Genomic DNA, 22,030 nt, shown 5'->3' with positions numbered 1-22,030 from the left:
TGGGGTGATACAAGAAATACCGTGATGCAATACTTAGACGAGGTCGCATGTTGAAAAAAGCAGGAAGACCCTAAGTTAAGGTGCCGAAAAGGGAGCTGGTTTTTGGCTTTTTATCAGTGTTCAATAATCTTTTACTGGATCAATAAATTCTTAGACCTGAGTGGACCTATGGTTATTTGTCCATTCGGGGGCTGTACCAGTCAATCCCAGACCAAAGCATATTATGCTATTGTCAATATCCTTTGGTACACACGAAATAGTAACATTTTTAATGTCCTGGATGGAGTCATTTAGAAGTTTGCACAACACCGTGAACATCGATTGAGAAGACAAGGAAACATCGAAGCTTCTCAGCTACTTGATAATAAAGACAGAACTAGCCGGTTAAATCCAACTAAATCAATACAAACCGAAAAACCAAAGCTAAAGAGGTAATAGGGGGTGCATCTAATTTATGCTTAGGGTTTTGATTTTTTCCAACATCCCTCGCTATTAACCCCAACTCTAATTAAAGTAAGTATGGAATAAGAGAAGCATCTGATTAAATTCAAGTTTCTCGCTTAAGTCTTTCGTTATTTCCTCTCAGTTCCTTCACAATTTGCATAAGGAATAAAAAACGGTCTGCGGTCTAACATAAAAATCCTTTGTTCAGATGGTATCAAATGTCCTAACTAACCTGAGAGTAAATAAACGTAAGTATGTCCACCTAGTCTCACCTGAGTTTTACACGATGGCTCAGGTCTATCCAAGACTCAAGCGCCTCAAAGTGTTTCCATGAAAAAATCCACTTCAATCATGTGCAAGTTACTAAAGTGTATAAAAATGATATGACGGAAAACCGACACAAAGATATCATTTACATCAAATTCCCGTCCTGGCCTGGTCACTCGATAGACACCATTCGAGCTACAAACACTTGCAAGCGACCTTGCACGAGATTGTCCAATAACCTTCACAGTCCTAGAAAGCCCAGCATGATTGGCGCATTCAGTGTTTCTTTGTCTGACCGACAATATCTTATCTTTTACACCTGATTACCTATCAATTCATGTGACACTTGTGGTTTTATGAAAATTCACACTTATGCCCAAAACAAGTTATGAGTCTTTATTTTCTATGAGCGCTATAAATTCAGATTAAATTATGGACAATTGTGGAAGAATGTGCCAAGGAGCAAGTCGCTATTAGGTGTCGCTCCGTAGGTTATGTCTGTTTCGGTCTGGAATGCGTTTTAGATTCGCTTTTGTCAGTATTTAACAAGTACACAATAATATTATCAGGTAGCTGCGTCAACTGACGGCATGGGTGCTGCTTGATTGGTGGGAGCGAAATTACCATTCCTCAAGGAGATTTAATAAAGCTCAGTGCGACAGGTAGCAGAACTGGAGACTGTGCTCAAGTGGCATAAATTGTTCAAGCGACCTCTGTCAATTAAATTTTAGCACAAAATATAATGCAGGTTATACTTAGCATGCACGTCCTTGCCTATTTGGTACAAGGAATAGTCACTTGAAGATAAATGCAATACGCAGGTAAAGTGATAATATGTAAAATCCATGACGAGTAAGGTGACATCTTACTGTGTTAAGTTATTAATGTGGCTTACATTCTTCACTTATGGATAATGTGATATCACTACACTAGTAAGGCGTTAATGATCCCGTACAGAGATCCCTGATTTATCAATTACATGGTGTTAATTTGAAAAGTCAAGTGAAGAAAACCCTATATTTTCTGTTTGAAATGAATGTATATTACGAATAAAATGTCTAGAAATCCCCATTAAAATGAGAAAGGAAACCCTCCATACCCGTCCACCAAGACCTATTATTTCTTGGATCTAACCAGTTCTCATTTGAACCGCGACATGGAGCTTGTAATAAGTCTACTTTTATGTACTGTATTTAGACAATGCCGTGCGTGTTTCCTATCTAGCTACTTTGAAGATGGCCAACATTCCATCAAAGGCCTTCAAACATACAGGCATTCACAACTATGTATGTACTTTGAATAATCATGATATGCGATGCAGTGAAAACAGCATTTATTCAGACTGACGATCTTACTATATACCATCTGGCTATCCTGAAAATAGTAGCCATTAAAATGGCGGCCCTTTGTTTTAAAAATACTGCGAATAACCACTAAATTCAAATGTCCCAGGGAGGCCTCAATCTACAAAAACCCGAAGGACCCATGCTGGTAGCTCAGCTTTAAAATATTCAGCTCAAGATGCGTTTTTTATTGAATTCAAATAAAAGACGACCCTCTCTTAATCTGCCTGTTCTTTCAGGAGCAGGAAATCTTCCAAAGCAGCTAACATAAATATTACAGCGTGAGCACTTTCTATTCATCATAACCACCGGAAACCATCGCAAAATTTTAGGTAGAGTGGTGGACTCTGAGAATCATTCCGTTCCCGCATCGATCATATTCTTCTACATTGAATCTGTCCCATTATATGGTTCAGCGCACTCCACAATTTTTGGTACGTAAGCGTTGCCTTAATTAGATTTTTTCAGTCCTAGCGCCCTACACTGATGCGAGTTGTCGTTTCCTTACGATAGTGTGCTTGCATTCCATTCGCTTTTTTCCATCAACTGGTATGCTCCTGAGATCTCTATCATACTCTTCATCGTCTGTACTAGTCAGTTTGACCATCACAGCTGGTATACGCTATAATCAAATGTTCATACAAGGGGCATTTGAAGTATCTCTTCTACTCTGCAAGGCGACAGACCACTCCTAGAATATGGACTTTCACAACAGTGAGAATCCTATACCTTGCTTTATTATTATTCTGTCAAGGGAAAATAGCACCGCGTCCTTAAAGAACTATTGTGCCCCTTTTGCTGATTATAGTGTACCTATTGATCATAATAACTCAAGCAGTCTTGTAACCGTCAGGATCTTTAGTACGTTCCCTACTTCCAGATCTTTCAGCTTTGCATCTGGTATTAAGTGTTCTCCCAGATGCCTCGACCTAATTTGTGCAAATGGCGGACACTCTCCCAGGACGTGTATAGAGGTTTCATCACACTCCGCACAAAACTTGCAGGCTCCCTAGCATCCCTAGGTGATAGTTCAGCCGACAGTGACCAGTGAGAATTCCCACTATGATTCGGAGGTTCTTTTTGGTGAGGTTTAAGCAATCCTTTGTATGCATCGGTTCTTCTCCCCCAACAAGTACCCTGGACTGCTCCATCCCTGGTAGGTCCGCCCAGTATAGTTCGCTCAACCGTTCATCTTCATTTCTTATAGTCAGCCATAACACTGTTTCCGATTCCACTGAAGGGTTCTGGCCTAGGTAAAGGCGTTCCTGCTCCCTTTTTAGCTATTTCATCCGCTGCCTCGTTGCTGTTCAACCCAGCATGGCCTGGAACCCAAAGTATCCAGACCTTGTTGGAAGAGTCAAGTGTATTCAGTCTCTCATGCCATTTTCACGACAGTTTATAGTTCACCTCGTTAGACCTAAGTGCCTTGATCGCTGCTTGGATATCGGTGAGAATAACTATGTTCTGCCCCTATAGTTCCTTTGGAGATTAAAGGAGGCACGTTTGCCTATGGCGTATACTTCCGCCTGGAATATGCTAGTGTACCTGTCCATTGGCTCGAAGTACATTTTGATTCGACCAATGACACCGGCACCCACTCCCTCTGCTGTGAGGGATCCCTTGGTATCAGTAATTCGGGATACCGCCTAGAAAGAATATCAATCGCCTCACTCATACTCCCGGCCACCCTGAATATTGCCCTCCTTGCCTGCATCTGTATGTGCAGATGGAGAGGGGTTAATCCCAGAAGGATCTTCAAAGATGCCGTTGGGCATGTCTTCATTGCCATACTGATACACGCGCAAGCCAGTTTTTGGAGCTTGTTTAATTCCCTGGCTTGTGTGCTGAGTTCGGTTCTTCCTGCCCAGATTACCGCTTCATAGGTAATCATTGGCCTTACTCCAATTATCCTAGCTCACCACCTCTTCTTCCCAGATAGGCGCCACGCATAATAGAATAGAGCGAACCACCCCGGCCATAAGTAGTCTCCCATTGTATCTTAGGTATCATTCGTGCCAGCGGTACGTTTATATTTGCCAGATGCATAATCCAAGTGTCCCTCGGAATTGGCTTTTGCGTTAGTTCAGATACTTGATTATCGCCTTTCAAATGATGGTGTGGCCTTCAAACCGAATACTATTCTTATTCCACTTTCTGCCCCTTGCAGCCAAGGCTGCCTCCCTCCATCGTTTTGATAGGTCAGGCTGGACCATCTCCAGTCTCATTTTTCTAACATTGATGGTTTTATTAGGTTTCAAATATTGAGCTGGTTTTATGACGTGTGAATGGATTCTGTGGTTCCTGGACGCCAAGAAACCTTCACCAAAGCAGATACACTGGATGTAATAATAAAACCTATTTTGATGTATGCATGTATCGTCTGGTGGCCGAGACTGAACTAGAAAGCTGCTAACGCAGATTCAGAGGTTTGGTTGCCCAAGTATTACTGAAGCAATGAGTACTACGCCGACTGCGGTATTTGAAGCTATTCCAAATCTACCCCTCATTCACTTGGACGTAAAATGGAAAGCAGCCAATGACGCGTACAGACTCAATACCATTGGAGCGTGGAAAGGCCGCCAATCATACGATCATGCGTCTATCTGTAATTAAGGAGGAGGCTGACAGACTAGCTAAGGAGCCGAGGATCTGGATCCACTATGGTGGGGCCAGAACCAACGCCATCCACTGTCAAATCTACTCTGAAATATGAAATTGCAAAAATTCACGTAGCCAAGTGGAGAAGTTTGACCTCTTGGCGGCAGGCAAAAATCCTTGTGAAAGAACCTGGGGTCGCCAGAGCGGCATTTTTGTTGTCCCTTAAGAAGTGGGACATAAAAACTCTAGTAGCGCTTGTAACGGGCCACTGCTCCTCAAATTACCATACGGAAAAGATTGGGGTGGTGGTTTGGGCTATGTGTAGCCAATGTGAGTAGGAGGAAGAGACGGCCCTGCACTTTCTATGCAGCTGCCCGGCCTCCTCAGATCTCAGGCGAAGACACCCTGGTGAGGTTTTCTTCAAAGAAGAATCTGTACACTCTCTGCCTCTGGAGAATGTTCTCAGATTCGCTAAAGCTTGCGAACGCCGTAGGCGGAAAGCCATTGAATTGGCGATTTACAAGGATAGTACAATGGGTCCAACAATCGCCTGAGCGCTCGAAACTGCGGCTCCCCCAAGTGAACCAAACTAAACTGCTGGCGATGGTGTACTACTGGTGCACTGATCTGGCAATTCCTCAGGTCTGCCTATCTGTATTTTTGTTTGTCTGTCTTCTGTCATTAAGTTGGGAGCCGTGGGAAAGTGTTCTTCCTATCTCGTAAACTGTTCATTATCGTGCACGAGGAGTTAACCGTTATTGTTCTTGAATGAAGCAAGAAGGGAGTGCGACTCCACACAAGTTCTTTTATGACGGAATATATGGTTCCGAAATCGCTGCTTCTCCGATCAGCACAATAGTCAATTATCTTTTGTTAGGTCGCATACTAGACTGCATCTCAAAGTATCCGCCGTCCTATCAGCAAAATAATTCGTATTTTAATGAACCATAACCGAATCATGCAAGCGGTTGGTGTTGGACTTGAAGCTCTTCAACTTTTGCGGAAGCAGTGGATGCCGCGCGCAAGAACGCAAGCAACAATTAGATGTTAATTCCTCTCGAGGCCGATGCCAGCACTCTTATAATTTTGAACATCCAGAAGACAACTCCCAATTATACCGCTGATCTTCCGATCAGTAGTCAACCTGGTATGCGATGGCTTTGAATCCAGCTGACCTAATGGTAAGCTCCCTGCTCGAACAATGTGCCACCAATGACGAGGTGGTGGAAGCAGCAGAAATCTACAAGACCATCATCATTAGTATTTCGGTCGCGTAGACCACGCTTCCTTATCGCCTCTTGGACTGCATTTAGTAGCTAAAAGAAAGACTTTCTCTCCGCATCGGAACGCTGGTGTGTAGCACTGTGCTACTGAGATGTTGATACCTTGCCAGAAACATTCTATCAGGTAATGACAACGCTTTTTGCGGTTGCAATAAGCTTTAGTTCAACCTCCGAATGTCCAGTTTCTTGGGCGAGAATTGCCAATCAAGTTGGCGTATATAAGCATCCCATCGACATCCTTACCCAGGACCGCGTGCGCATTTGAAAAACCAGTACGTGTCCTTGTTTGATATTCGGAGGTCATAAGCAGTCGTAATCAGTTTTGTTTTTTCAAGGCGTGCGTTAGCAAGAAACTTTCGAAATTTACTGGCTAACACCCCACAAATTTCACTCCTTTTTAGTCGCCCTTTACGGCAAGCTCTTTGGTCTCCACGGCTCCTTGGGTGGACCTTTGCAGCCGTTCCACTCGGTGTGCCCTCCGAAGTGTCTTTCCTTTGTCTCTCCCTATGAACGTGCACAAGTATTCTACTAAATCCATAACTGATGAGGTATTTACGACGTTCAATTGCCTCTAAAGATCGGTCAACTACTCCGATCGTGAGGAGTTTGCTTTTGATCACTTCCTTACTTCTAAAAACTCACCGAACCCCTGAGGAGATCCATTTTTAAAATTATGAAGAGGGGTAGAGATGCTTTTCCATCTCAATTACTGCGGCTTTGGGAAAGTAGACTGTCATATGTATGCCGCTGGTTTATCATGCCCAGCACTTGTGGACAGTTCTGTTTACTACCATCTTGTAGTTTAGAGACTATAGTCCTAAGTTAGTCTGCAATGTCCTCCGTAGCGCAGTCTACCAGTATAGGACCTGGTCAGAAACCTATATCATTGAACACAAGCTCCTTATTCCTCACACATCTCCATGGCGATGAGCTCCTTAATTGTTTCCTGCTCCTAACGAATTAATACTTGCTCCTGAAATAGTTTCGGCAGTGTGGCTAGTTGAATGCTCTTTTGCGTATTAGTAAAGCTAACGGCGGCTCTTCTGCCTCTTAAGTTCATCCCTTACTTCCCCGAAATTTCCCCTCTCCTGGGCTCGGGTTTGAGTTTCTTGGGAAAATTCCTCTCTTGTGGGCTGATCTCCGCCGCTTCCCACTTTCTTTAGGTCTGGTACTGAAGATTTAAGTCTCTCCTAAGCCTATTCAAGAGCCTCTTATGGTTTCAGACTTTCCTTCAGATAGCGTGGATACCATTTAGCACGTGCGCCACTGAGACCTGTCTCCATTCTGATGTTACATATGCTTACTTTAGATACTCGCCTCCTCCTTTTTCATCAGGAAACTCGTTGATTACCATCCTTGCAGTAGACTAATGTTGACTTTGGCTCTGCTGCTGGATTCACTAACTTCTCCCTTCTTAGGTGTAGTTACCAGATTCTCATTGTGAGGGAGATGTGCCCCGCCCTGATGGAGGAATCTTCGCTTACTATTTCACATTTTTCGCCTACTAAAACCACGTCTATCTTCTTCCTGCCCCCCTTCTGCAGGATCACCATCACATATTATTTCGCTAGGAGGGGTCTGGTTAAAACCATTATACTGATGTTTGTCGTAATACCTGGATTTTCGAACGTATTCTAATCTTCTTTTGCGGCGTTTACCACGGTCCAGTTTGAGGTTCCCATCAATTAAATTGCGAAGTCATATGTCTGCATTCATAATGTTCCTCAACCCCTTCTCCCTTTCATGAACACCACACAACGAAGCACTCCGGTCTCTTTGTCCTTGGACGACTTTCTGTCTTTTCCTGCTTTTCTACGTCCACCATTATAAAGTCAATTCTAAAGTTCTCCCTGGAAGGATGGAATGGTTGCTGGAACATGCAACTCACACTTCTCCTACGGAGATTTACCAATCCTCTAACCGTGTTGTGTGCAATATCTTACCTTTGTGCAGATATGAATTGATTGCTTTTCCAATTACACACTTTTCAGCTACAGCAGATTTGAACTTTGAACATTTTCGCAAGTCCATTAACCTTCAAACGTTATGCTATTCAAAACGGCCGCCTACACCCATTGACTGGGCACTTATGTAAAACCATGTAAGATTCGAACAGCGCTAAAAAGTTCATTAACACGACAATGCTCGCCTCTCAAAAGGCCGACGTAGTGATGTGCAAACAACACCCAAATCAATAATTACGGCGTCCAATAAAAAATACACTTGTCGAAATCACAGCCCACGCCATATCCCAGAAGAACGGTACTTGACGCTAGAACAGGTCGAAGGTGCGAGAGGTGGAGTCTCTCTGGAGTGATTTTCTGGGAACTCTGTCGTCTTCATGTTGACTCAGGTGACCTGCTCAAACAGTAGCTCCTGAATTATCTGCATACTTGAAGGCTAATTAGTGCACGCTCTTAATTAGCCTCTTTAATCTTGAGTAATTATCGATCAGCTCAGTGTCAATTAGTCGACAGTGATTGAGGGAGAAATGAAGCATTCAAGGACATGGGCAAGAAGGTGTGATCACAATGTAGCAGCAATTGAGGCGTGCATGAATGTTGGTCAATCTGCAAGGTATGCTTTTCAAAGAGGTTTAGAGAGGTATTCAGTGTTGTTGGATAGTTTTCACTGTAATAATGTGGAGTTAGTACGCAGGAGCGCAATCAAATTTGGCCAAGTTTGGTGATATTTTCTTGAACTGTTAACTACTGAGGTATTCTCATCCTATTCTGCACTTTCGAAGAGGAGATCGCTAGCAACAACCCGAGGGTGGGCTGACGATGACAGAGAACCTTCGAAAACTATACCTAATAGATTTTTCTACCTCAACAGTCTTCGAGATTGCGAAATTCTACTTAAACTAGAAGAAAAGATAAAAGATTATTACACAGCTGTAGGTGTGTACTCATACTCATACTCGATTAATGATGTCAACGGAGTAGGAATTGAAACGAAGTTTATGTGGTGGCCATTCGCCTCTTGGCAGGGTACAGGCAGGGTACCTGAAATGCCCTTCAGCGCCCCCCACAACTTTCCGAGACGCTCTCATTCCTCCTCTACTGTTCTGCGCCAAGTGTTCTTGGGGCCACCACTCGTGGCCTATCCTATGGGAGTAGATTCCATTGCACGTCGTAGCCAGCAATGCAATGGTCGCCCCGTGTGTTACCTATCTACTGCCACTTTCGTCTTCCGATGCCAGTGCGTACGAGTACCGGGCTTGTGCGCCGACTAAGTTGTTCATTTGAGATAGTGTCAAGCCAGCGTACTCGGAATCTACAACGCAGACAGGTATTTATCTTCTGCCTTTCTTCGAAAATTCAAAGTCCATGACACGGTGAGAGAGCAAAAAGATATCATCATCGTAGTCGAGGTGTTTGAGGAAAGTGTCATCGTCCATTGGCAGCGGACAAGGCAGCACGAAGAACGTCACCCATAACAAGAATAAATAATATTTGTACCGGGATGCAACTCTGGCGGACTCCGGTTGGATTTCAAAATCCTCCAAGATTTTTACTTGGTGCAGCATGTGACATTTTACGCCATCATATGTCACTCTGCCAATAGCTATTAGTTTCTCCGGAATGCCTCTCCTACAAGAGCACCCGTCCAATCAGCAAGGTAGCTCTCCCACTGTCGAGCGATAGCTGGGTCATGCAAGCGGTCGATGTTGAACCTACGGGTTCACAGGTCTCCAACCCTACAAGAATTGGTGGACGCACCAGGGAAGCGAACGTTAGCGACCATCAGATTATAATCCCTTTCGAGGTCGATATCAGTGCCTCTTTTCTTACACACATCCACAACGCAACTCCTAAATCTACTGCTGAGCGCGAAATGGTCGATGTGATTGCTCCTGTGGTGTTGGTCAGTTGAAACCCAACTGAACTTATGGCAGACTCTGTGCACGAACAATGTCCCCCCTATACCGGAGCGGTAGAAATTGCAGAAATCTACGAACCTCCCACCATTACCGTTACGCTTGCCAAGACCGTGTTTCACCACTCCATGTCCGAGCAAGATGTCGTCAGTTCCCACCATAGCATTCAGGTCACCCATTACAACCACAATATCACCTTTAGGAAGTCTTCCATGAACTGCTCGTGGAAAGAATCCTTCTCCACTATGTCGAAAGTTTCCGTTGGTGCGTAGTGTTGTATAATTGTAATGTTCCTTAAACTGGACTGGAATCTAGCTAAAGGTCGTTGCCGTCAGGGCAGTCTCTATCTGAGGCGTGGTTGACGTTTGGATAGCAATAAAGTTTCAAAATTTGCAGGTTGGTGGCCCGCCTTTTACGACTAGCACGGAAGGTTTTGAGTGTATTTTTAAACCCCAACTCAACGAATATTATCCAGGCGAATTAGGTCAGTAGTAACAGGGGCTGTCGAACAAAAGAGTTGGAAAAGGATGTTGAGGATAGTTTAAGCGAAAAGAAAATCCAGTAGCATTTGTTGACATTTACTTTCAGCTTGTTAATCGAACACTACAGAGTTACTCAGTTGAAAGGAACGGGAGGAGTAACTATGAGAAGAAACTCCGCAGAAAAGGTATGAGAGGTAGGCTGAAAGACAAAAGATGACAGAGTAGAGAGAGTTTTGAGAGGAGAATATTGTGGTGAACAAACTACACCATGTTATTTAGATAACATGCTGGTCCCAAGCCCATATAAAGAAGGAATGTTAGAGGCAACGTACTTTCCTATCCTCAGTAAAACAAAAATAAAATGTTGAAATCAGGAAAAGAGCTAAATAAAGTATAGTTAGAGTTATTTCACCATGATAAGTCCAACCGAATCTGTCTTGGTGTCAGGTCTCATGGCAGAACAAGCAAAAAAGTGCATCCAATGATGCTAAAAACAATCATGTTGTGAAATCCTAAATCTCAGAGAAATGCCAGGGCTAGAACCACACGTGCAATTATAAACAGTTTAAACACTGACTTGTGCAGATACCGCTGGAGGTATTCCTGCAGGTCTTACTGGGATTGGCTTTTCTTCATCTTCATATACAGATGCAGAAAAGGAGGTCAATTTTCAGAAGGTCCGGGGGTAACAGTGAGGCGGAGAGTGCATGTGGACTTTTTACTGATACCATGACAATGAGATTTCATTTCAGTAAGAAATTTAAAACACGACGGAATAACAAGGTAAATTGAGAGAGCACGGCAACGGCCTACGGTTTAGACCAACAACAGATTACTTGGCATACTGACCCTCGCAGTAGGGCGAGAGCGCGCAGAGCTCATTGAAGATCGTTCTTAGAAGTAATAAATAAATGGATAAATAGAGCGTATTTGGAGTTATTCCACTATGCTAAATCCTACCTGATCTCTCTTGGTTACAGGTCCCGCGACAGGCTGACCAATAAAATGCATACAATGTAGTTACAAACATGATGATCGGATTGAGTCACAAGCCTGGGAGAAATGCTAGGGCGTCCACCTCAGTCGCCGCGGCAGGCCGCCCCCCCCCCCCCCGCGAAATTGGCAAGGGTTCTTGACACATGGACGGCGTCAGGACGTAAGCAAGTTCGTCTGAGCAAATCGAACATAACAAATACGTGTCTGCACGCAAAATGTTCGCACCCTAACTGGAAAGACCGAGCAACTCCCAAGAGCCCTTCGGAAAAGGCGCATTGATATCTGCACTCTGCAAGAAACCCGACGGTCTGGTGCGAAAAGCTGCGACATTGAACGCGAACGCGGTAATAATGGCTATAAACACCTCTATTTTGGTAGCCCACACACTCAATATAGTGTTGGCATTGCCATCTCAGATGGTTTCCGTGATTCCATTAAAGAAGTCGAACGATTTGATGATCGGCTGGTGAAGCTCACCATTGTATCAACTGATCGCACTATTCACTTCCTCACCGCGTACGCACCATAGACAGGTCGACCTGATGTCGAGAAAGATGCCTTCTGACAACTTCTCGATAAAAAGACTTTACGTGCCTGCTGGCGACTATATCATCATTGCCGGCGGCCTTAATTTTCATGTGGGAGAAAAGGCAGACGGTAACAGGTGCAATGGGGGAAAGGGGTTCGGAGTGCGTAATGAAGGTGGCAAGCGTATAATCGATTTTGCGGACACCAATGACTTTGTACTTATGAATACATGGTTCATCAAACGATTGTCTCATCTTCCTACATTTTATAGTGAGAATAGTAAAACGCAAATTGACTATATTCTCATAATACGCCGACATATTACCAATGTCACTGATTACAAAGCCGACTTCGTGAGAACAAAGAAGAAATGATCTCACTCACACGTTTACCGACCATTACGAATGTGGAAGAATCGTGGAACCAAATGAAACACACGATCCACAAAGCGGCCTCTTCAACCCTCGGGGTTACGAAGCCGGGTAAGCGGTACACCAACCGAGATACTTGACTTCGAAATGATGATGTTGAAATGAAGGTCCGCGGAAAGAAACGCCTGTATCACAAATTTCTGGACGATAAAACACCGGCCAATTGGCAAATTTATAAGAATGCCAACCGGGAAGCAAAGAAAGCGGTCGCTGTCACCCGATCGGACCACTACAAAAATTTTCACGATAAATTGGACACTCTTGATGGCGAGAGAGATCTATAACGACTTGCTAAAAGCCGTAACAAACACTTCTGTTGCGTTAATAACAAGAAAGGTACTTTGCTTACCAACCGTTGAGCCTCAACGACTAGATGGCGAGAACACTTCGAGCAGATTTCAACTGAAGAATTTGCGCATCCTCCACTTCCACAATCATAGCCGACATTTGGAGCAATTCCACCTGTCAGCGCAACTTGGTGCTCAGAGGTGGCGGTGAGGAAGACGGGGCGGCAACCCTATCGACCAAACCAAAACCAAGTGGCCGAGGAAAACCTCCATTGTGGTGGCACCGGGAGACGCTGTACTCACTTTGGTTTGCCGGCCGTGATGCAGTAGGCAAATGCTCCAAAGGCTTAATCAGGGCAATCAGATCCAAGTCCGCACGGGGACTCATCTGAAGTGGTAATTGGACACGAAACCTTACCGGGGGTATACTGGTACCATGGGAACCGGGATAGCTCCTGGACTCTCATACTTCGGGTGAACTCCCGTTGTATGTGAGTACAGCTCGGTTATTTGCGGTTGGCCCTCTAGTGGGAGTTTCATGGGGGCTGTGGTTATGCGAGAAGAGAATTTGGGGCCTCGGCATGGTGTTGCGTTTCAACACGGGTGGCGTACTTCTTAGTTCGGTAGACATTTAGGTATGTCTTGCATCCACCAGTATGAATCCTAAGCCATGCACTTGGTATAGACTGGTACCGTTGTTGCTTGTCACAGCGAGCTCTGATTGTGGTCACAAAATCAATCCGTCTCTTATGAAGACCGTAGGATTAAGTCTCCACGACAGGTGCCTACGTTAAATACTCAAGGGCTTAACTGTCAGCGCAACTGAAGTCGAGGAGGCAATAAAACGAATGAAATCGGGGAAAGCCACAGGACCTGACGACATCGCATCTGAGTTTTGGAAAGCGAAGAGCTGGGACCCAACACTGGGACTCAGTGAATTCGTTAATCGGGTTAATCAGGAAGGAAGCAAATAATCTGACTTGCAAGAAAGTATAACAGTTGCAATATGGAGCAGAATGTTCAAATTACCGTCCGATCCGGTTACTTTCCCATAACATGAAGATTTTTGAACGCATTCTTGACAACCGTATTCGCGAAATCGTTGAAATAACCGTGAATCAAGTCGAATTTGTCAAAAACTGCGGAACTATTGACGCAATACACGCTGCGCGGTTACTCATGGAGAAACACCGTGAGAAGCATCGCCCTGTTTACATTGCAATTCTGGATCTAGAAAAAGCGTTTGACCGTGTGCCACACGAACTCATCTGGTATGCTTTACGGCAACATTTCGTGCTAGAAGAACTCGTGCGCGGGGTTCAATTGCTCTACCACGATCCGAAAAGTAAAGTTCGAAGTATAGCGGGTGTGTCAAAACCGCTTCGTGTCTCTATTGGTGTTCATCAAGGAAGCGCCCTCTCACCACTCCTCTTTGTTCTTGTTATGGACACCGTCACACGGGACATCCACCGTCCAACGCCCTATACACTGCTTTATGCAAATGATGTTTTCCTAGCATCTGATAGCAAAAATGATCTCGAGCAACTTGTCCAAAAATGGAATGATCGCTTCATGCAATACGGCCTCAGACGAAACGAAACTGAATTTTTGACTACCCATCCTCATGAAACAGGCACAATCACTGTCAGCGGCAGTGATCTGCCCATAACTGAGCGATTTAAATACCTCGGGTCAACGCTATCAGCGAATGGAGAATTGGTTTAAGAAATTGCTTCACGCATTGACGCAACCTGGATGAATTGGCGTTCAACAACTGGTGTTCTTTGTGATCGACGTATCAACGAACGTCTCAAAGCTAAAATCTACCACCTACCATCCTATTGCCCTCTAGTGTTGGCCGACTATAAAAGACAATGAGCGGCGTCTTGTAGTAATGGCGACGAAGATGTTGCGTTTGACTAGTGACGTGATACGTTTTGATCTCCTCCGAAATAAGGGTATCCGCTATTGTTATAAGAACCAGAACCCTTTTGTAGAATCGGAAAGAAGTTCTTGATTTCGTCTGAGACACCAATACTGGGGAAACTTACCAAAAATGGAATAGCCTAGGGTACATATGATGGAATACGAGCCGTTCACAGGACTGTTTAAAAGTCACCAAGAAGAGTCGTAGGATCATAGTAGGAATACTTGCTTGTTATTGCAGGCTGAATTACCACCAAGCTAAAGGTATCTGTTGATATTGACTACAGGTTCCTAGGGGAAAGTGATAAAATCTCGATACATGTTCTTGGACAATATCCAGTACAGGTGAAAGTAGGTTAAGGTACTTGGGAGAATACTTAGCATCGGAAAGGACACGTGATTTTTTGTAAAATGACAAAGGACAGATGAATTCTGTATATAGACGTTGAAATACCCGGTTGGAGGCATTTGCTTTCTCTAGAAGGCCGAATTATTTGGTTTCAGACATTTCACTATTAGCTATGTTGTTCTTCATCTGTGAAATCATTCTTTGATTCGTTACAATTTTTTGTAATTCAGGGATAAATGTTAAAAGACTCTAAGCTTGGTAATTCATGACATACTCTAAATACTAAGTTATGGACATTTATTTCCATATATCTACAAACGTGAACATTTCAGAGCGATAAACTGTACAAGAATCTCAGGTGGTCCACTCAGGTGTAAGACAACTTGACCTTCGAAAAATTCAATTCAAATTCCAATAATTGTTGGTGAGCACATACTCATGGCACACATTCTTCCTCTGTTTCTTCTGAACTTTTAACGGTCTTTTGCGGCCGGAGCTATTCAAATATTATTGCAATCAATTTTGCTATTTATTTTAAGGTATTCGGAGAGCTTGTCCGTTGTATTTCCATTCCATCAAATTCATATGTAGATGGACATCGCAGATAATCGATGGATATTATGTTCGAATGCGATGTTTGAACGTGTCAAATATGTGTGTTATGCTCGAAGGTGGTATGGCGTAACAGAACCGAAATGGACACGGGGAAAAGACCAGCATGGCCGCGTCTAGGTTGTCTTAGATCTGCTGGCAGCGCGTCACATTTGACACTAACACCTGCCCGCCTTGGAGAACATGGTGCGCAATTGTCCGTTGGTCGATTACCAAACAACAATCAGACAAAAGAGATGAAGAAATCACGAAATAATATGCAAATTGTTTGGCACTCCAATGATAGACAGAACTGTGCTCGTTAGGGAAAGGACTGACACCAGGGGATAGAATTTCTTAACCAGGTGAGCAGCGGCCTGTCAGCTCTGATCCCGTAGCTGGACAGGCTTTTGTAATTTACAGTATTTGCAGTGACTTTTTTTCTGATCTTTAAATGCTTTAACGGTAGCAAAGAATCCACCGAAGAACAGGTGAAGGTGGCTGACGTAATTCGGTGAATACTGACTGGCGGACAACTAGCCATTTCTGTCTTTTCAGGCTAATCTGATTTTGTAAAGTTGACGCTATCCGAAGCGCCGCTCATAAGTTATGAATAAGATGGAACGTAGCGACACAAGCCTCATTTCAAAATTCTTGCAGCAGCACCTGAAAGCTGGTGTGCCAATTAAAAAGTCAATCAAAGTGAAATGAAAATATCACGCCCATGGGAAAGTGGGCTCTGGCGTTCCACCGAAACCCGATATCAGTTATAAATTTCTTCAATCGAACAATCGATGAATGGTAATGAGGTGTTGAAACGCATGAACAAATACCATTCCACAATCAATTTGGTGTGCGCCAACCACTTTCAATGGTGGTCAGTTATTGATCAATATTTTCATAATTTATGCCGCACGGCACGAGCGACTGAGCTTCAAGAGGGCCGGCAAACATGCACTGAAGATGTATGGCAACTTGGAAATGCTCATGTCGCCACCTATTCCAGTTAGTCAAATACTGAAATGGTTGCATTACTGCCATTGGAACCCTTACGGCTATACAACCTCTTGGCATTGTTAGCTTAACACCGAGGTACAGTGCGAAACAAGTACGCGAAAATATGCACGATATGTGCCGTGAACTTTCCTTGGTCTGGATATGTTTTTTGATATTCAAATGGACGTAGCTGCCATAATTAGAGACGTGCATATGGTTAGTGACGCTATGATTGTTCCAAATTCAGATTGACCTTCTTTCTTTCAGATGATTCATACATTCATTCACTTGCCCGAAAGGGTGTTAACTATCTTTTCTTTGCAAGAGCGCATACAATATAAATTAGATCATAACCAGGCCGGAGTATGGCATACCTGCATTCCATGGGATACCTAAGCTTCCCATTAGATACCCATATCAATAAAGGAGTGTTCTGAATTACTATAAATGTCACTTAAAGGCCATCTTCACAGTTACGATTCGTACTAATTATAGATCAATTCTTCTTTTTCTGCGGATGGAGGTGGTACCCCTAGAAAAATGCTACTGCGCGAATTCGCAGTAATGTGTGGAAGTTGAATAGCAACCGTAGTGACTACACTATAACAAAGTCGATGTCTACTGCAACGGCAATATTAGCGTCAAAGAAGAAGAGAAGGGGCTAACCACGGTCACAGACCGTTCGCATTAAACCGAACGAATGGAGACCTTCAGCGGAAGTTCATCGATAAGAAAAGTACGTTCTGCCTAGAACCCATACGTACAGCCTAGAACTCATGTGCACCCTTAAAATAAGGGCTCTGGATTATCGCACTAACACGAAACAGGTGGAGGAAACAATAAAAAGGGATTACCCAGATGTAAACAACCTCAAAGTAGGAGTTACATGTGTCAACTCCAGGGGACAAAAATTGGCCATTGTCACTGTCCCTGAGAAAATAAAGATCACGTGGGGGGCAGTTCCAACCCGCTGTTTTAAGTGCTCGGCATACGGGGGATGAAGGCCGGGTGGACCTTCTAACGCCCATACTCGTGGAAATCAAATGAGTACCCGTATTAAACCAAAAAAAGCTACAGCCAAAAAAGCGAGACTCCGTATTGCACACAAACCGGTTAACCAGGCAGCAGCACATCTCCCAAATACTAAGAGCCAGGTGTATACACCCAAGAGGGGAGAAGTTGGGACATCAAGCAGGGGATCTAAGGTATACTGCGAGAACAACAACAACCAACAAACACCACTGCTCAAAAAGCAGGGACAAGCAAAAGCACGTCTGAGATAAATATATCAGACTTCAGGAAGGAGCCAGGTGTCAGTGGTGCACTAAATGGTATCTGCGTTACCTGATTGAAGGTCTAAAACCAAAAGATGCCCTTAGGAAGGTTCAAGATACACCTAAGCCATCTTTATCGAAGGCAAGAAAGCGGGGAGCAGCGGATTTTAGCCTGCATTAGAGGAATGCTCCCAAAAAATCCAAACCTGAACCCAAAAAGGGAGAAAACCTGGGCAGGTCAAGGATGAAAGCAGGAATCAGGAATTCCGCTATTAGTTATGCTATTGCGGTCAAGGGCATTTGACTGTACATACTGCCAAAAATGTTTCTCTAGCAAATACTTACTCATAAGGGACAGGAAACTATCGAAGACCTTGTCGTCAGGCAGATGTGCAAGGGAAGGACTGCGAAACCGGGATACACTGGTGGACTGCGCCACGGAAGACACTGAAGAATGGCTTAGGACCATAGTTCCTAAATTGCCAGGCTGCCAAGCTGGGAACTGTCGGGTGAAAAGTATACCGAGGTCAACGAAGAACTCTCGAAAGCCATAGAGGTGGAAAGAGCTGGATCAGCCAAGGAAGTAGACCTGCTGCCCTATGAAGAGCAGAAGCTGGACGACCTAGACCTAGCACTTCTAGGGATCAGGGTGGACAGCGATACGTAGGAAAGCTCCATGACTGAGGAGGACGGCGATACTCCGACTGGGGAGAAGAGCCTAGCCAATGGCAAGCACAAAAATAGAGCAGAAATCACCACCACGCGAAAGCTGCATCTTCGGTAATTTCAAGGGCAAGTTCCAAGAAGAACATTGGAATAGTGCTGACTCAGGAGCTCTAGGTGTACCGGAGAAGGAGGATGCATGCAGGTAATTTGGGACTCCTCTTGTAAAAAACCAAGAGCTTGCATAATTTTTAAATGTAATTTTAAATATATATATTTTTAAGAGTTCTTGACCGAGGACCTTGTGGCTATCTAAGCCTCCCTGGAAGCCGGGAGGAGCACTCGAAAGGCAGTCGTAGCGTCGAGATACTTCCCAGGAGACGACATCCGGGTTGCAACGGAACAAGTCGCTAAACTGGTGAAGTACTGTGAGAAGACGGTGTTTCAACTTCTCCTCGGCTGCGATGCCAACTCCCATCACGAAGTCTGGGAAATTTATAACATTGGGAACACTCCAACATTTGTGACCAGCACTAGACAGGTGGTACTAGACATAACTCTAGGAAATACTCTAATGAACTGGCTGGTCAGAAATTGGAAGGTGTCGGATGAGCCCTCTATGTCTGATCACAGAATAGTCAGACTGGACATTGATGGTAACTCCGAAATAAAAAAAAATAATAACGAATCCCAAGAGAACGGATTGGGAATCCTATGCAACGCACCTGAACAACAACATGGCCTACTTTCAAAGAGGCGGTGACATCAGGAGCGAACTGGAAATAGAAACAGTAGTAGAAAACCTCAACACAGTCGTCACTGACGCACATGAGGCTAGCTGTCTAGCTAAGACAGTTAAGTGATCAAGAGATATACCATGGTGGAACAGGAACCTGGTCAGAATGAGGGCAGAGGCACGAAAACTCTTTAACCGGGCAAAACAAACCGGGGACTGGCCGAGGTACAAAATGCACTGACTGCATATAGCAACGCGATCAGGGAAACAAAACGGAACAGCTTCAGGGAATTCTGTAAAGGGATCGAACAAATCACAGAAACAACCAGGCTTTGCAAGGCTATAGTCAAAGATGCGGCAATATCCTTTGTCTCTTTGAAGAAGGAAGATGGGATATTTACCGAGAATGAGGAAGACATAGTGCGTCTGCTTCTCAGAACTCATTTCCCGGGGTTCTATCCCACGGGTGGCAGGCGTCAACATTTTGCCTGACACTCCAACAATGAATAAAAGGGGAAGAAAGGAGAACTGGAAACTAAGAAAAGAAGTATGCGCAAAAGTGAGGGTATGGTGGGCAGTGGGAACTTCTAAACCATTGAAATCACCCGGAGTAGATGGCATTTTTTCAGCACTGATCCAAAAAGGCCTAGAAATTAGTTTAGAGTATCTGCTGAGGGTCGTAAAGGGCCCTGTAGCCCTGGGATATATACCAAAGGCATGGAGACGGGCAAAAGTGGTCTTTATTCTGAAAGCGGGTAAAAAGGATCCGTTTCAGCCTGAATCGTTCAGAACATTTGCCTAACTTCGTGCGTACTCAAAATGGTGAAGAAGGTAATAGACAGTTGTCTTAGAACTAACGTTCTAAAGCATAAAGCTGCACGTCCCTCTCAATGGTTTAAGGAGCCGGCACTTGTAATATAACGGTCTCTAGTCTGTAGTAGAGCCGGTTCGGGAACGTCGATAGTGAGGAAAACTCCCAGCCTATCGGATTTCTCTCCTGTTTTACTGCCTAGCAGCATTCATGTCCATGTCCGCTCAATGGGTCATATAGGCCCCAGGGTGATAACACACTCACAATGGAGCATAAAACTTGAGTAAAGCCTGCTGAGCCAAAAACAGCTCTATTACCAAACCCTGTCTCCAAATGCACCTGATTGCTGCGACTTCTTGCTAAACGAAAATCATCAGCTGGAGAAGAGTGAAGGTGAGTCTCATGCGCTTAAAAACGGGTCAGATTGAACCAGCTGTTCCTCCAGGTTAGATAGGGCTGACAACCCCATCCGGAAAACTATATGCTACAGAACCACAGAAGAAGTCCTAGACTGAATTAATCTTACAACGACGAAATGCATTTTACGAGAACGTGCGCTCCCCCTATAGAACAGAAACAGTTGACAACGTACTACAAACTAATCAACTAGCTAAATGACACGAAATGGTTGTTGAAAGTATCTGCATTGCGTGGACAGAGATCAATAAACAAACGTGGGCGTCTCCAGACGGGACCACTTTCAATCAAATTAACCACGTACTAATCGAACCCCGCCACCTCTCTGCCTTCACGAATGTCAGAATATTGGGTGTGGAAAATATAGATGGTGTTGTTATTGGGGCAATGCAGACGAGATAGTAACTCAATATCTCGTCTGCATTGCCCCAATAACAACACCACCCAGAAGCAGTTTTCAACTGAAGAATTTGCTCATCCTCTGTTTCCATAAGAACATTTGGAGTGCCACCGAAGTCTGAAATCAATCAAATGAGTGATTTCGGGTAAAAGAAAAAAAATCCCACCTGATATACAAGTAAGTACGTATGTTCTAATATGCTGTCCAGCAGAATTTCATTAGGGCTTAAGAATAAACTCAAAGTCTTCCCTGATTGTCGTACGAGGGAGGGGCATTTTCGAGTGATGTGTGACTTGCTCAGACTCCAATACTGTAAAAAATTCCGATAAGTTCAGCGTAGGTTGCGCCCTGACAAGAGAGCACTTTCTATTGCGTTGGTCAGAGAAGCAGAAAATGCCACAAAACACAATGATTTCGGAAGTGGTGGGAATGCAGTTTTACACCAAAATCAAATTGAGAACTTATGAGACTGTCCGTTCTATTTTGCTATATGGGAGTATGTGGAAAGTGAACCCCACTGTCACTTAAAGGCTCCAAGCTTCGCCAGCATCTGTCGGTGATTTATTATTGGAATACACTGGCCTATTACAAACTAAAAACTTGAAAGGCGTACAGGCCTGCCACCCGTAGGCATGTGGTCCGAAAGCGGAAGTGGCAGTAGATAGATTACACAATAAGGAGAGGCGAAAATTGCACTGTTGGCAACGTAATGCAGTGGAATCTACTCTCCAAGATGGCCGAAGGGTGGGTTGGCCAAGGAGCGCATGGCGCAGAACAGTAGAGGAGTAGTGCGATCGTCTCGGAAAGCCGTGGGGGGAGAACGATTGTTGTCGCGCTATACCCCACCAAGGGGTGAATAGGAACCACATCGCTGGAATGTATTCTCTTGGATTGCACGTGCTTAGTGCAGAGGAGGTTAACATTATTTGTTTTAAAGTATTTACCCTAAGGCTTCTGAAAAAACAGCGGCTTTTTTGAAGCACATTTGGGATGCTGCAGGTCAAAGTCTATAGTTTTTGGGAACGCTATTTTCAGTGGGAATGATAAATGGCTTCACAGGAACATCCTCTCGAATCGATATCAACTCCCGCCCACAATAGTTGCGCCATCGATGGCGTCAAGCTTGTACTTTATTTTAGTGGTCAATATATCTTAATCTGAAAAGGTAATTTCATTCCTAATCTGGAACTCAATTTTGTAGACCAATTAGATAAACTGTTTTCTTGGGGTCCTTCTTTGTTGTTGACTGCCCAGTTCACCGATCGAATACGGGGATTTTGAAGGTGTAGACATTCAATGAGCTCTCAGCACGCTATCAATGTTGGCCT

The sequence above is a fragment of the Hermetia illucens genome, chromosome 3 (genome assembly GCF_905115235.1).
Source record: "Hermetia illucens chromosome 3, iHerIll2.2.curated.20191125, whole genome shotgun sequence".
NCBI lineage: Eukaryota > Metazoa > Arthropoda > Insecta > Diptera > Stratiomyidae > Hermetia > Hermetia illucens.
This window is presented reverse-complemented; position numbering follows the sequence as displayed.